The following is a 17,555-nucleotide window of genomic DNA, read 5'->3' as shown; positions in this document are numbered from 1 at the left end:
TCATCAGAGTTATCCTCAGTATTCCTTCTCCTCCTAGAAAGCCATTCCATATGATAAATAGTATTTTTTTAAGATTAAAAAAAAGTAGGAAAAAAAATCAGTGCAACTGACCAATATATTGAAAAATCCAAAAATCTGTGCAATGTATAATACCTATATACTTCTTACCTCCATGAAAGGGGAGGTTGGGGAGGGGGCAGGAGGTATTCTCATATCCCTTCATTCAAATCATACTTGATCTTATAAAGATTTTGTTATATTTACTTTAGATTTTTTAAGGTAGAATTGTTCTTTCCACTTACATTGTTGTAGTTACTATGTATAGTTTTCTTGACTGCTTACTTCACTCTGCATCTTTTCATATAGATCTTTCCATGCTTCTCTGTATCCATCATACACATCATTGCTTATAGAGCAGTAATATTCCATTATATTAACATACCAAAATTTGCTTCGCTCTTCTCCAACTGATGGGCATCCCCTTTGTTTCCAATTCTTAGCTATCATAAAAAGTACTGCTATAAATAATTTTGAGTATATAGGGACTTTCTTCTTATTGACTACTTCCTTGGGGTATAAACCCAGTAATTATGTGTCTGGTTCAAAGGGTACAGACATTTTAGTCACTTTACTTACATAATTCCAAAATGGTTTTCAAAATGGTTGTACCACTTCACAGTTCCACCAACAATGAATTAAAATTCCTATCATTTCACAACCCCTCCTATATTTACTATTGTCACTTTTGCCAATTTATAAAAGATGAGGTGAAACTTCAGGGCTTTTTAAAAATTTGCATTTCTCTTATTATTAGTGATTCGGAGCATTCTTTCGTGTGGTTATGAATACTTTGTAATTCTTGTTTTGAAAACTGTCCGTAACTTTTGACCACTTACCTACTGAGGAATAACTATGGTTGTTAATTATTATTATTACTTATTAATTATTTAAATAAGTGACCTGTCTGAGTCACATGGAAGCCTGAGTCACATGAGCCTATGGTGAGAAGAGCTTCCTGAATGAGTGGAGCAGGAAGGAGTGGAGCAGGAAGTGAGGCAGAGCAGTCAGAGCTGGGAGAAAGATGGTGGGAGTTGTAGCTCGGAGAGAGAGAGGAGGCAGTCAGAGAACAGAGCAGCTAGCATGGGTGAGAGAAGGGCATTTTTGCCTAAAGCAGCTTGGTTTGTGGGAAGGCCGGATGGAGAGAAGACTTGGAGATGTTGGTCCCCCCTGCATTGACAATATGTATAGAATTGATTGTTGCTATGATGGATTTGGCTTTCTGGTGTTGGGATTTGGCTTTCTGGTGTTTGAATAAATGTTTTGGCTCTGTCTTCTATGAAGAGAGTCTGTTAAATTTTGCGATTCAGAACTGTGAAGAGAGTCTGTTATATTTTGCCATTCAGAACTGTGTCGCCATATTCATAGCAGCCATAGCCACTGTGAGTATCATGTTGGTGCTACATGTCCCCATTAGACTGTAAACTCCTTGAAGGAGGGGCACTGTCTATTACCTCTTTTTGTATCCCCCATTGTTTAGCACAGTTGCCTGAGGCACTTATTGAATATTGATTGATTGAATAGCACTGTTGAGTCTGTGTGGTTATAAAGAAGAGGAACAAGACGGAAAGAAGTAGATATTGTTATTCTGCTAGGGTCTGACAATCTGTTTAGCTCTGAGTTTCTCCTAGAGTTAGTAGTTTGGAACATCTGTGACTTGTAGAGGATTTGGAGATGGAGAACCCATTGGATATTAGGGAAAAGGAAATGAAAAGGGAGTTGGTGAGTAAGACAGGATGATGGCATTAGGAAGGCATGAATAAGAGAGAAACAGGTACCTGTGTTGAGGAGAACATAGAAGATGGAATAAGAGAGAAAGAGGGACCTATGTTGAGGAGAACATAGATGTAGAATTCCTTTGAAAAAAAATGTTTTTTCAATGTTGAACAAATGTTAAGATTTTTCTTATTAATATTTCCTCAAATGTGAAACTGGAAGCTCATTTTGTTGTTCATCCTTCATTTTAAAAAAAATTTTAAATAATATTTTTAAAAAATAAATAATATTTCCCCCCAATTACATGTTAAAACAATTTTTTAAAGTTTTGAACCTCATTTATTTTTAAAAACCTTTATATTGTTGACATGATGCCTGAAATTTCTACCATTATTCAATTCAGTTTGGCAAACATTTATTCAGTTCCTACTGTATACTAGTCACTCTGCAATGAATTGAGGATATAAAAACAGAAATAAAACAGTCCCTGCCTTCAAGAAGCTTACATTCTGTTAGAGGAATTATGACATGTATGTTGTTTAGTTGTTCAATCATGTCTGACTCTTCATGACTCCACGGATATGGGCATGTCAGGCCCTTCTAGCCTCCACCCTCTCCCAAAGTCTATCTAAGCTCATGTTTGTTGCTTTCATGACAATAACATGTATACAATTAGGTAAATATAAAGAGGGAGAAAGTGATAATAATTGTGGATGAAAGAGGACTGGAGATAGGGAAAGGTCTCATGCAGGAGGTATCACTTAAACTGTGCTTTAAAGTAAGCTAGAGATTCTATTAAAAGATGAGGAAGGAGAGTATGTGAGACATGGGGGACCATTTGTGAAAAGTCACATTGTTGGGAGATTAAATATAGCACAGCAGGAACAGCTAGCAGATAAGTTTGTCTGAAATGAAAAGCGTATAATGGACCAAGCAATATCAAATGATTATAAAGAAAAGTGGGAGTCAGATTGTGGAGGGCTTTAAGTTCCAGGCTGGAGAAGTTATATTTTGTCCTAAAAGGCAATGGGGAGCCATTGACAATTTTTGAGTAAGTGCTGCATTTGAAGTTAGGGAATTATGGTCACTGGTACGGGGAACATACCAACTGGCTAATTAGGTTATCAGGGATGCGTTCTCCCCCTACGTGTACCATTCATGTCACCTGTTAAGAGACCACAACTTCAGGAATTAGGACATAGAAGATAAGTTTTTACTCGCTCTGCAAGACTTTAGTCAAGTCATTTTCATCTCTGGACTTCTGTTTCTTCACCTGTCTAACCACTTGGGAGCTTATGTAACCAATTTTACTGGTTCTACCTGAGCCCCTAGGATGTTTGCATGCTAGCGCTTGTGTGTGTGTTTGTCCTTCGTTCTCAAAGAAGACCAGGGAAATGATGACATGACTTGTAGTTGACTTTGAGTGAGGGAGGGTTGTGCAAGGTCACCAGCCTCACTTTCTCCTCCAGAGCCATGTGGGTCCAGTGACCTGATATTCATTAGGATGACTGGAGATGGCCCAGGATACACTGGGAGACCCTGGCCTTTTCAGGCTAAGGTCTTTTCAGGTTCTCACTTTGAGTGAGATAATGCCCATCCGGTGAATAGGCTTCTTTAAGAAGTTAATCAAGGGATTGCCCCTTTAATCAAAACTCAAAAAAAAAAATCCAGCTGGGAGGGGAAGACCCTCAGGGTTCCTGGCCAAAAGAGAAGCAGTCACTATTTAGTACAACTGCTGTGGAGATGGGAGATTCTCTCTCACTCACTACCCCTACCCTCCCACACAGAGCTTATTTTACACTGTGGCACAGCTGGAGTTAAGTTTCCTGACTCCCTTCCCCTCATTCCTCATTCCTTTGTAGGTGATTCATAGTATTCCTTCATTTCAGTGGCCTGCCATACCCCCACTGCCACACCCCATTGGTGACAAGGCAATTTATTTTTAATACTGTTTACTTATGTCCCATCGGCTCTTCATCTAAAAACTCTATGTAAGTTTGAGTTTTGAATAGTTTTGATCACATGGCTCATCCAGTTGTAAATGGAAGTCACCATCTGTGTGCTGCCTATAGAAACAAAGAAGGCGCACACCTATGCTGTCCCCATTCTGTTCTCCTATACCTGCCATACCTATGCAGCAATGCTATTCTAAAATAACCCTCTCCCCTTTTGCCTTGCAGAGGTCTCAAGCAAGTCCATGTACTGGTAGCAGTACATGGCTTTGGGTAGGTACCATCACTATGGTAACAGCACATGCTCAATAACTCTTACTCTCTTCCCTTCTGAAAATTAAGTCTTTGAATTGTACGTGGGGACTGCCATAAGGCTCTCACTGAAGCAACCTAGTTTTTTCCCTCCTCACCACACGTATCTTTCTATCTCATTGTCTTCTTTTAAGCAAGGGAAGGAAAATAAGCCCAGGTTTCTATTCTTCTGTATTTGAGACTCATGCAGACTTCAGGATTTAGAGCAGGGGCTCTTAACCTGGGGTCAATGAACTTGTTTTTTAAAAATATTATGATAACTGTTTTTCAATATAATCAGGTTTTTTTTGTAGTGAATGTTAAATATGGTAGTTTGTACATTTAAAAACATTATTCTGAAAAGGAGCCCATAGGTTTCACTGGACTGCCAAAAGGGTCTATGTCACAAAAATGGGTAAGAGCCCTTGGTTTATGGGAAGTATCCTCTGCCCCACTCTCGCCTCCATGGCTCTCATCTCCAGTTACCTCTGCTGAGTAAAGAAATACTTGTTCATTTTGAATGGAGAATCATGCACTAGAACCCCCTAGGGACCAAAGACTATTCTCATATCTCTAACCTGTCCTCAGCTCTCTCCGAAAAGGGAAAAGGCAAACTCAGCAATTGATCTCTATAAAAGCAGGGAGGGGAATATACTCAGATTCACCACAGTTGGAGTGAACCTATGCCAAGGAGACGTCCTTAATCCTCTCTAGACTGTCACTGATCACTTTCCACACCCTTTCCAGGAGGAGTTCATCAGTTGTGGTTTGTCAGCTACAGTTCAAGTTAATCAGATAACTCCCCTGACCAACCCCCACTTTCTCCGTAGGTTGCAGAATGCTGACCTGAAGCAGAGGCCAGGGTGCCTGGAGCCAGCTCAAACTTTCCTAAGGTGATTGTCAAATTTTCAGTGGGAACATTTATACCTTGGAAACTGGCAAAGTCAGGATTTGATTTATTGTTCCCTTTGATTGTGTAGACTTAAGAAAGTGGTGGAGAAAATGTTAATAAAATAGATTAAACTTAAAAGTGTGTCATGTGTTAATTTTTTTTTTTTTGCAGAACCAGTTATTAAACAATTACCAGTGCCTCCCTGAGGGCTTACTCATAATTATTATCTCGACTACTCCCTAGTTCTTATAACCAAACAAAATGAGAAGATAGACAATGACAGTTAATAGAGCAGATGCCCTGTTGATATCAGTTTTCCCAAGATATATACAGTCCAGACACTTCCAGGCTTTCATCCTCGAGTCCTCTCTAAGGATAACCTTTCTCTCGGGGAGGGAGAGCCTACCACCCAAGATGAAATAACACCATCACCAAGCCTTGCACAGCAACCTAGAACCCAGAGTTAATGAATAATTCCTTCCATTACAAGGTCTGTTAACTGCAAGTCAGCATAGAGTCACGCACAGGATGTGCTGGTAATAGGACTAAAGCTTAGCTCCCCAAAATGTGCTTGACTTATTCCTTCTCCTCTCTCTTTTAAAAAGTGTCTGAATGCATGCATAGAGAATAAACGTGTGTATTCATGAACAAATTATGCACGTACACAGATGGAGAAAGATATATGAAAATGAGAGCAAAGTTCTCCCGAGCAGTTGCTAAACCTTCTTAGCTCTTGTGCTGTGTAATCTTTGGAAATGATTATTCTACGATGGTTTAGAGTACACAGACAACCCTTTCCATCCCACCCCACCGTGAGCAAAAATAGCAAGAGAACCCTAAAACAAATAGTCAATCACGGGGCAGCTAGGTGGCGCAGTGAGTAGAGCACCGGTCCCGGAGTCTGGAGAACCTGAGCTCAAATCCGACCTCGGACACTTGACGCATGTACTAGCTGTGTGACCTTGGGCAACTCACTTAACCCCAACTGCCCTGCCAAAAAAACCAAAAACAGTCAACTACCAACACCAGCCCCAAATATGGACAGATAAAACACTTCTCTGCACACAGAGTTAATTATGTCATTGTTTTCCCTCTCTATCTGCACAAGAGGCAAAATTTTTCCTTTGTTTTTAAAAAGGTTAGCTTTCTTCAGCTAGACCAGGTTCAAGTTTTGTTTTTCAGTAGTCTCTAAATTTTTTTGATTGTTCACACCATCAGCAAAAAAAAAAAAAAATTGTTCATGGACCCCCAACATACTCCCAAAAAAGACATAAAAATAGGAGATAAAATACAAAATAAAATATTTTTAAATTATTTTATTTAACTGTTCAAAACACTTTGATTCTTAATAAAAATAAAATTAATAATAATACTCTTAGTGAGAGCCATGTGATTAAATAGGCTTCATTATTTTTTAAAATTAATTAATTTATTTTTAATTTTCAACATTCACTTCTATAAGATTTTAAGTTTCAATACCAAGTAGTTTTGATGATTGCTGCTTTATAATGCAATTTAAGATCTGGTATGGCTAGGCCACCTTCCCTAGCATTTCTTTTCATTAATTCTCTTGATATTCTGGACCTTTTGCTCTTCCAGATGAATTTTGTTATTTTTTTTCTAGCTATATAAAGTAATTTTTGGTAGTTTGATTGCTATGGCACTGAATAAGTAAATTAATTTAGGCAGAATTGCCATTTTTATTATATTAGCTCTGCCTAGCCATGAGCAATTGATGTTTTTCCAACTATTTGGATCTGACTATTTGTGTGAAAAGTATGTTGTAATTGTGTTCATATAGGCCCTGGGTTTGTTTTGCAGGTAGACTCCCAAATATTTTATAATGTCTACAGTAACTTTAAATGGAATTTCTCTTTCTATCTCTTGCTGTTGGACTTTGTTAGTAATGTATAGGAATGCTGAGGATTTATGTGAGTTTATTTTATATCCTGCAACTTTGCTAAAGTTGTTTATTATTTCAAGTAGTTTTTTCCTTGATTCTCTAGAATTTTCTAAGTATATCATTATATCATCTGCAAAGAGTGATAGCTTTGTTTCTTCTTTGCCTATTCTAATTCCTTCAATTTCTTTTTCTTCTCTTATTGCTAAAGCTAACATTCCTAATACCATATTGAATAACAATGATAATAATGGACATCCTTGTTTCACCCCTGATTTTATTGGAAATGCTTCTGGCTTATCTCCATTACATATAATGCTTGCTGATGGTTTTAGGTGAATGTTACTTAACATCTTAAGGAATATTCCATTTATTCCTGCATTCTCTAGTATTTTTCATAGAAATGGGTCATGTGCCTCTATTAAGATAATCATATGGTTTCTGTTAGTTTTGTTGTTGATATGGTCAATTATGCTGATAGTTTTCCTAATATTGAACCAGCCCTGCATTCCTGGTATAAATCCTACCTGGTCATACTGTATTATTCTTGTGATAAGTTACTGTAATCTTTTTTGTTTTGTTTTGTTTTGTTTTTGTATTTTTGGTTTTTTGCAGGGGGGAAGGCAGGGCAATTGGGGTTAAGTGACTTGCCCAAGGTTACACAGCTAGTAAATGTGTCAAGTGTCTGAGGCCAGATTTGAACTCAGGGACTCCTGACTCCAGGGCCAGTGCTCTACTCACTGTGCCACCTAGCTGTCCCTGCTGTAATCTTTTTGCTAATATTTTACTTAACATTTTTGCTTCTATATTCATTAGGGAAATTGGTCTATAATTTTCTTTCTCAGTTTTGACTCTTCCCAGTTTAGGTATCAATACCAAATTTGTATCATAAAAAGAATTTGGTAGGACTCCTTCATCTATTTTTCCCAAATAGTCTATATGGTATTGGAATTAATTGTTCTTAAAGTGTTTAAGAAATTCACTTGTGAATCCATCTGGCCCTGGAGATTTTTTCCCTAGGAAGTTGTCAATTTCTTTTTCTAATATGGAGTTATTTTAGTATTTTACCTCCTCTTCTGTTAATCCGGGCAATTTATATTTTTGTAAATATTCATTCATTTCACTAAGATTGTCAAATTTATGGGCATACAGTTGGGCAAAATAGTTCCTAATTATTGTTTCAATTTCCTCTTCATTAGTGATGAATTCACCCCTTTCATTTTTGATACTGGTGATTTGTTTTTCTTCTTTTTTTAAATCAAATTAACCAAAGGTTTGTCTATTTTATTGTTTTTTTCATAAAAGTAGCTCTTAGTTTTATTTATTAGTTCAATAGTTTTCTTAATTTCACTTTTGTTAATCTCTCCTTTGGTTTTCAGTATTTCTAATTTGGTATTTAATTGGGGATTTTTAATTTGTTCTTTTTCTAGCTTTTTTGGTTGCATGCCCAATTGCAGTTAGAGATACAAAACTTCCCCTAAGAACTGCTTTCACTGCATCCCATGAGTTTTGGTATGTTGTCTCATTATTTCATCCTCTTGTATGAAGTTATTGATTGTTTCTATGATCTGTTGTTTGACCCACTCCTTCTTATTTAGTTTCTAATTAAGTTTTAGTCTATATTTTCACAGCCCTTTATTACATATAATTTTTATTGCATCATGATCTGAAAAGGATGCATTTAATATTTCTGCCTTTCTGCATTGGATTGTGAGGTTTTTATGTCCTAGTACATGGTCAATTTTTGTGTAGGTGCCATGTACCACTGAGAAAAAAGATATGTTCTTTTCTATCCTCATTCAATTTTCTCTAGAGGACTACCATATCTAACTTTTCTAAAATTATATTCACCTTCTTAACTTCTTTCTTATTTATTTTGTGGTTAGATTTATCTAGTTCTGAGAGGGAGAGGTTGAGATCCCCCACTAGTATAGTTTTACTGTCTATTTCTTCATGTAACTACCTTAACTTCTCCTCTAAGAATTTGGATGCTATACCACTTGGTGCGTATATGTTTAGTATTGATATTATTTCATTGTCTATGGTACCATTTAGCAGGATGTAGTTTTCTTCCTTATCTCTTTTAATTAGAACTATTTTTTGCTTTGTCTGAGATCAGGATTGCTGCCCCTACTTTTTTTTTTACTTCAGCTGAAGCATAATATATTCTACTCCAGTCTTTGACCTTTACCCTCTGTATATCCCTCTATTTCAAATGTGTTTCTTGTAAACAACATATTATAAGATTATAGTTTTTAACCCATTCTGCTCTCTGCTTCCATTTTATGGAAGAGTTCATCCCATTTACATTCATAGTTATGATTGCTACCTGTGTCTTTCTCTCCATCCCATTCCCCCCCCCACCCCATTTGTGCTTTTCTTTCTCCCTTCTCCCTTTCCCTTCTCACTAGAGTTTTGCTTTTGACCACTGCCTCCTTCAATCTGCCCTCCCTTCTATCCCCCCTCCCTTTTCTTTCCCCTTTCTCCTCCTACTGCCCATAGGGCAAGTTAGATTTCTATGCCTAACTGAATATGTTATTCCCTCCTTGAGCCAAATTTAATGAGAACAAAGTTCAAACAATATTCATCTCCCTCCTTTCATTCCCTCTATTGTAATACGTCGTGTGCCTCTTCATGTTTCTGTCTCCTCCTTTCTTCTTCTCCCATTACAATCCCTTTTCACCACTTAATTAGGTTTTTTATCATCACATCAAAGTCACCTTAAACCCACCCCCTCCATCTATGTATATCCCTTCTAAATATCATAATAAAGATACCTTTCTCAAGAGTTACAAGTATCATCTTCCTATGGATGGATCTAAACAATTTGCCCTTATTGATTAACATGTTTTGTTTTGATTTTTTTTCCCTTTCTGTTTACCTTTTTATGCCTCTCTTGAGTCTTGTATTTGAAGATCAAATTTTTTGTTGAACTCTCGTCTTTTCATCAGGAAAGTCTGGAAGTCCCCTTTTTATTGAATGTCCATCTCCTCTCCTGAAAGATTATGCTCAATTTTGCTGCATAGTTGATCCTTGGTTGTAATCTAAGCTCCTTTGCCTTATGGAATATCACATTCCAAGCCCTCCGATCTTTTAACATAGAAGCTACAAGGTCCTGCATAATCCTGACTGTGGTTCCATGATATTTGAATTGTTTCTTTCTGCCTGCTTGAAATGTTTTCTCCTTGACCTGATATTTCTGGAATTTGTCTATAATATTCTTTGGTGTTTTCAACTTGGGATCTCTTTCAGGAGGTGGATTTTTCGATGACAGTCTTACCCTCTGGTTCTAGGACCTCAGGGAAGTTTTCCTCGATGATTTCTTGAAAGATGCTATCCAGGCTCTTTTTCCTTTTTATCATGGCTTTCAGGTAGACAATAGTTCTTAAAGTATCTCTTCTGGTTCTATTTTCCAGGTCAGTTGTTTTTCCAATGAAGTATTTTATATTTTGTTCTATTTTTTCCTTCTTTTGATTTTGTTTGACTGATTCTTGATGTCTCATTGAGTCATTAGCTTCCACTTGCCCAATTCTAATTTTTAGTGAATTTTCTTCAGTTAACTTTTGTACCTCCTTTTCCATTTGGCCAATTCTACTTATTAAGGAGTTGTTTTCTTCAGTGTACTTTTTTTCCATTTTGTCAATTATATTTTTAAAGGAATTGTCCAATTTTTCTTCTACCTCTCTTATTTGACTTTTAAAATCCTTATTAGGCTCTTACAAGAAGGCTTTTTGGGCTTGAGACCAGTTCATATTCTCCTTTGAGGTTTCAGATGTGGGTATATTGACAATGCTATCCTCTCCTGAATTTGTGTTTTGATCTTCCCTATCACCAAGATACTTCTTTATGGCCATTGTTGTTGTTTTTTTTTTGTTGTTGTTGTTGTTGCTTTTTGCTCATATTGTTTGCCTTTTTTCTGGCTTTTAAAGCTGACCTCTGCTTCTGGGCACAGGGGGCAGAGTCACAGGATTCTTGTGCTGGGGACTACGGGCCTGGTTACTGGTTTTGTGTGCTGGGTTCTCAGAAGCTTGTAGCCAGAGGCTGGGAGCTTACCTGGTACTGAGCTGGAGCTGGTGGTGGTGGCTGGTGTGTGCCTGGTGTTGGTGCTTGCCTGCTCCACCACCCTGGGGCTCAGGATCTCCTGCTTGTTTGCTGAGGTAGGGCTTGCTGTTGGCTTGCTAGGATGCCTCCCATCCTATACTGGTCTTCTTCAGCCACAGAAAGAGGGACCTTTCCCTTAATCCCCCTAGCCTCCTGAGCTAAAAAACTGCTGCACTTCATCTTTCTGTTGGCTCCACTACTTCAGGATTTTTCCTGGGGCAATATTCTCTGGGTTTTTCAAGGTCAATAAAAGAGGGTGAGAGCAACTTACTGCTTACTCTGCCATCTTGCCTCCTGGAAGTCAAAATAGGTGAGTTTCACACATTTGTCTGTGAGAAGATAGCTCCAGGAGCAGCAGCTGCCACTACCACCACCACAGCCAGCATTGCCAATTCAGTCACTCCTAAGTACTGCTCCTGGTTTGTTGGGTCTGGGGCTGTATTGGCACACCCTGCGCAGGACTGCACTTCTCTCTCTCCCAATTGTGACAGACACCTCCTGCTAACCTTCTAAATTGTCTCTGGCGTCTGTGGGCTGAGAAGTGTGGAAAAAACCACTGCTGCCAGTTATTCAGTCCCCAGAGGTCTGCTCTGGCTTTGCTGGGGCCAGATCTGTGTGGACTGCCACCTGTGCTAAACTGCCCTCCTCTCTCAGCCCAGTGCAAAAGACCCTTCCTGTCAACCTTCCAGGTTTTCTTAGGCTGGAAATCTGCCTCACTATGTCTCTTTGTGGGTTCTAGCACTCTAGAATTTGTTCAGAGTCACTTTTTAAAGGTGTTTGAAGGGGTTTGGGGGAGAGCTCAGGTGAGTCCCTGCTTTCACTCGGCCATCTTGGCTCCACCCCTCATGCTTCATTATTTAAAGATTTTGGTTTAACACTATGACAGCATTAATGCACATGAAAGTGTTGTGGTTAAACTTTAAGATCAATAATGCAATCAAACAACTTCCATTCTACTGTCCCTCTTCTTCCTCTTGTCCAGACTCCAGTTATAGGTTGTTATCCTTTTTTTCCCCTTGTAATTCCCTTACATGACCCACTGAAGCTGAAGTTTGTTTTGCTTAGGATGAATCCCTTCCCAATTCTACTGTCCCTCTTGAACCTTCCCCTTCCCTGTTCCCTACAGAAATACAACAAAATCATTTGTGTCTGTGTATCTGTGTGTAAATATGTTTGTCTGTGGCTGTCTGATCCTCCTTTGTCCGGTTCAAGTAAATGTGATATTCACATGATGCCCCTTACCAAACAGCTTCTTTCATGTCTGTATAGTCTTCTCATACATTGATGATGTGAGATAGTAAGTCCCACTCCCTTCCTCTCCTTTTCTTCCCTAGTGTATTTGTTTCTTTTTCCTTTCCTTTCCTTTCTTCCTGCCCTGATCATTAAAACAGAACAAACTCACTCTACAGGGATTCTGTCTTATTTAAACACTTCATCATCATATAACCCTTTGCTTCAAAAACCTTTAGAAGGGGCTGAGCCAAGATGGAGGCTGGAAAGCAGGGATTTGCCTAAATCTCTTCCCCAAATGCCTCCAAACACCTGTAAAAATGACTCTGAACAAATTCTAGAGCTGCTGAATCCATGAAATAGCAGAGGGAAATAGGTCTCCAGACCAGGAGAGCCTGGATGGTCTCCGGGAAGAGTCTATCTCACAGTGCTCAGAGCAGAGCATGGCCCAGCATGGGGCAGGCTGGGACAGACCAGACCTGGAGTCAGCCAGCCAGAACAGGCCCTAGGGCCATGAATCATTGAGTTGTGGCACTTACCAGACTTCTCAACTCCCAAATGCCAAAGAGCAAGTTAGGGGGAAACTGCGGGATGGAGTTCAGAGCGGTCCAGCCACCAGCCCTGGGGGTGGTGGAGGTGGCGCAGTGGTGGTGGTAGCAGCAGCAGGAAGCTCCCAGAGGCTGCTTCCAGAGCTCCAGCATCAGCTGCTTCCCAAATCCCTGGCTCACATGGTGGGAGGAATCTAGCAGCAGATCAGAGCAGGAGTGCAAGCAGCACTTTGTGGGCATGAAGGCAGATTCTCTTGCTGTGCCCTGCTTGGATCTGGATTGCGATCCTGGTTGGCAGTTCTTGGGGGAGGAGGAACACTGCTGGGACAGAGCTTGGGGTGACAGTGGAGTAGAAGTACCTCTGAAAACAGCAGTGCTTGGACCCTAAAGCTTGGGACAAAGAACTCCCTACTCTACAAGCAGTCATACCCTGACAAAAAGTTCAAGGGTCAAGTAGGTGGCTGGGAACATGAACAGGCAGCGAAAATAAACTCAGACTCGAACTTGGCCTCAAATTCAAACTCTAGATTCCTTTTTTGGTGACAAAGAAGATCAAAACATATAGCCAGAGGAAGTCAACAAAGAGACTACATCAAAAGCCTCCAAGAAAAATATGAATCAGGCCATGGAAGAGCTCAAAAAGGATTTGGAAAAGTAAGGGAAGTGGAGGAAAAATTGAGACAAGAAATGAGAGTGATGCAAGAAAACCATGAAAAACAAGTCAATGACTGGCTAAAGGAGACCCCCAAAAATACTGAAGAAAATAACACCTTAAAGAATAGAGTAACCCAAAAGTCAAAAGAGCTCCAAAAAGCCAAGGAGCAGAACACCTTGAAAGGCAGAATTAGCCAAGTGGAAAAGGAGGTCCAAAAGACCACTGAAGAAAATGCCACCTTAAAAATTAGATTGCAGCAAGTGGAAGCTAGTGACTTTATGAGAAACCATTATAAAACAGAACCAAAGGAATGAAAAAATGGAAGACAGTGTGAAATATCTCACTGGAAAAACCACTGACCTGGAGAATAGATCCAGGAGAGATCATTTAAAAATTACTGGACCATCTGAAAGCCATGATCAAAAAAAGAGCCTAGACATAATCTTTCAAGAAATTATCAAGGAAAAACGCCCTGATATTCTAGGACCAGAGGGTAAAATAGAAATTGAAAGAATCCACTGATTGCCTCTTGAAAAAGATCCCAAAAAGAAAATTCTTAAGAATATTGTAGCCAAATTCCAGAGTTTCCAGGTGAAGGAGAAAATATTGGAAGCAGCCAGAAAGAAACAATTTGAATATTGTGGAAACACAATTAGGATAATACAAGATCTAGCAGCTTCTACATTAAGGGATTGAAGGGCTTGGAATATGATATTCCAGAGGTCAAAGGAGCTAAGATTAAAACCAAGAATCACCTACCCAGCAAAACCAAGCATAATGCTCCAAGGCAAAATATGGAATTTCAATAAAATAGAGGACTTTCCAGCTTTCTCAGTGGAAAGACCAGAGCTGAATAGAAAATTTGACTTTCAAACACAAGAATCAAGAGAAGCATTAAAAGGTAAACAAGTAAGAGAATTCATAAAGGACTTACTAAAGTTGAACTGTTTTGTTTATAATCCTATGTGGAAAGATGATGTGTATAATGCATGAGACCTTTCTCAGTATTAGGGGAGTTGAAGGGAATATACATATACATAGACAGAGGGCACAGGGTGAGTTGAATATGGAGGGATGATATCTAAAAAAATGAAATAAATTTAAGGGGTGAGAGAGGAGAGAGGGAGAAAGGGAGAGATAGAATGGGGTAAATTATCTCACATAAAAGTGGCAAGATAAAGCAGTTCTGTTGGAAGGGAAGAGGGGGCAGGTGAGGGGGAATGAGTGAATCATACTCTTCTCAGATCCAACTTGAGGAGGGAATAACATACACACTCAATTGGGTGTCTTAGTCCACAGGAAAATAAGGGGAAGGGGATGAAAAAAGGGGGGGATGATAGAAGGGAGGGCAGATGGGGGAGGAAGTAATCAAAAGCAAACACTTTTGAAAAGGGACAGGGGTTAAAGGAGAAAACTGAACAAAAGAGGACGGGGTAGGAGGGAAGGAAATATAGTTAGCCTTTCACAACATGAGCATTGTGGAAGTGTTTTACATAATGATGCATGTGTGGCCTATGTTGAATTGCTTGCCTTCCTAGGGAGGGTGGGTGGGAAGGGAAGAGGGGAGAGAGTTTGGAACTCAAAGTTTTAAAAGCAGATGCTTAAAAAATTTAAAAAAAAATTTTTTTTGCATGCATCTGGGAAACAAAATATATAGGGAATGGGGTATAGAAATCTATCCTGCCCTACAAGAAAGTGAGGGGAAAGGGGATGGGGCGGTGGAGTGGGGTGACAGAAGGGAGGTCTGACTGGGGACGAGGCAATTAGATTATGCGCCATTTTGGAATGGGGGGGAGGGTAGAAATGGGGAGAAAATTTGTAACTCAAAATCTTGTGGAAATCAGTGTTGAAAACTAAAATATTAAATTCGAAGAATCTAAATATTAAAAAAAAACACCTTTTGAGTTTTCTCTTGATGCCTCTGCTATTTTCTCAAGTTTCTTCTCAGCTTTGGTCTTTTGATCAGAAATGTTTGCAAGTCTTCTATTCCCTTACAGATCCATTTTTTTCTTTTTTAAGATTATTTTTATTTATTTCATTAAATAATTACCAATTACACGTAGAAAATTAACATTTAAAAATATGAATTCCAAATTGTCTCCCTTCTCCTCCCCTCCCTGAAAAGGCAAACAATTTGGTATCAATTATACATTTGAAGTCATACAACATATATTTCTATATTAGCCATGCTGCAAAAGAAAATAAATAAAACAAAGCAATAAAATTAAAAACTAAAAATAGTATGTTTCAATCATCATTTGGAGTTCATTAGTTCTCTCTCTGGTGGGAGATAGCGTTTTTCATAATGTGACCTTTTGAATTATGTTGGCTTGAACAGAGCAGCTAAGTCATTCACAGTTACTGTTACCATGCTTACTGTTCTCCTAGTTACAGATCCATTTTTAAAAATTTGTGTAGTGAGTTACAACCTTGGCCCAATGTCTAGCCAAGTTTTCAGTTATTTTTATAGTCACGTCTGACTCTTTGTGACCCCATTTGGGGTTTTCTTGGCAAAAAGAATGGAAGGGTTTGCCATTTCCTTCTCCAACAGATGAGGAAGCTGAGGCAAACAGGGTTAAGCGACTTGCCCAAAGTCACACAGCTGGTAAATGTCTAAGGCCAGATTTGAACTCAAAAAGATGAGCCTTCCTGAGTCTAGGCCCAGTACTCTATTCACTGTGCCACCTAGTTGCTTCTATCTAACCAAATAGTCTAGATAGGTGCTTTTTCTCTATTCCTATGAGTCTGAGCGATCCACTGGCTGAATTTCCCTATTATGAGGGGTGAATGATTAGTTCCCCAGTTTCCTTAAACCATCTAACACCGAGTAGTTTTTACAAAGAGTGTTTACTTCAACAATATAGCAAGAACAAACATACACACATTTCTCTCCCCACCATCCACAGGCTCCCCTACACCACCTTAATCTCTGAGTGAATGGGGCAAAAAATTACCTTAATTCCGATGTAGTGTTGGCCCCACCACATTCATATCCAAAGATGATATTTCTGCCCAATGAGACCTTGTTTCAGCCCCTGTGTGGTAGGCACTGTCATTATTCCCATTTCACAGATGAGGTGAATGAAGCAAACAGAGACCAGGTGACTTGCCAGGGGTCACAGAGCTAGTAAGTGTCTGAGGCTGGATTTGAACTCAGGTCTTCCTAAATACAAGCCCCTGTCTTTATCCACTGAGAGAGAGAAAGAATCTATATAGATAGAAGGGAGTGGGATGCCTCTTCTTCTGATTTCAGGAATTGTACCTGTTCATTCTTCTCTCCCAATTTGGAAAGTCCCTAATCTTTCCTCCAATTAGAAATCAGATTAATCTTGTACCCTGGTTTGTATCCTGTTAATTGTTTTTTTTTAATGCACAAAAATCTGTCTCCACCTTTATTCAGGATCCAGTTCCAAGGAAGGAGGCCGGGTCCCAACTTGTTATGCAATTGGCATGCATTTCTTAATAAACTGATATGCTTGGAAATTCAAACATTTGTTTCCTCAGTTATTTCAGATTTCACCAATCATACTACCAAACTTCTCTATGAGACAAATATAACCCTTGTATGAGGGAAAGAGAAGCAACAGAAAGAAAATTATAGAACTACCTCTAATGAATATTGATGCAAAAATATTGAATAAAATATTAGCAAGCATGCTACAGCAACATATTAAATAGATTATGCATCATGACTAGGTTGGAATTATACCAGGAATGCAGAGTTGTGTCACTATTTGGAAAACTATAAAACATATAGAGAATATTAATTATAAAAATCAAAATCAAAATCACATGACTATGTCAATAGAGGCAGAAAGAGCTTTTGACAAAACATGATATTTTATGAATACAAATTCATAAGCTTAGGGAAATGGACTTTTCTTTATTGTGGTAAATAGTGTCTAAAGTCAGTAGCTAGCATTATCTATACTAGACAAACCCTAGAGGCCTTTTCAATAAGGTCAGGAGTAAAATAAAGATGTCTATTGCTACCACTATTATTAATATTAGTCAGTCAGTTTATTTAATAAATAACTAAACATTTATTAAGTGCCTACTATGTGCCAAACACTTTGCTAAGTGCTGGACGTATTGTTCTATAAATTCTACTTATAATAATAATTGAAAAAAATGGGAAAATAAGCAGAAGCAAAAAAAGAAATGAAATTATTGCTTTTTCATATGATTGTCTACTTAGAGAATCCTAAAAATT

The sequence above is a fragment of the Trichosurus vulpecula genome, chromosome 4 (genome assembly GCF_011100635.1).
Source record: "Trichosurus vulpecula isolate mTriVul1 chromosome 4, mTriVul1.pri, whole genome shotgun sequence".
NCBI lineage: Eukaryota > Metazoa > Chordata > Mammalia > Diprotodontia > Phalangeridae > Trichosurus > Trichosurus vulpecula.
Note: the sequence above shows the minus strand (reverse complement) of the source record.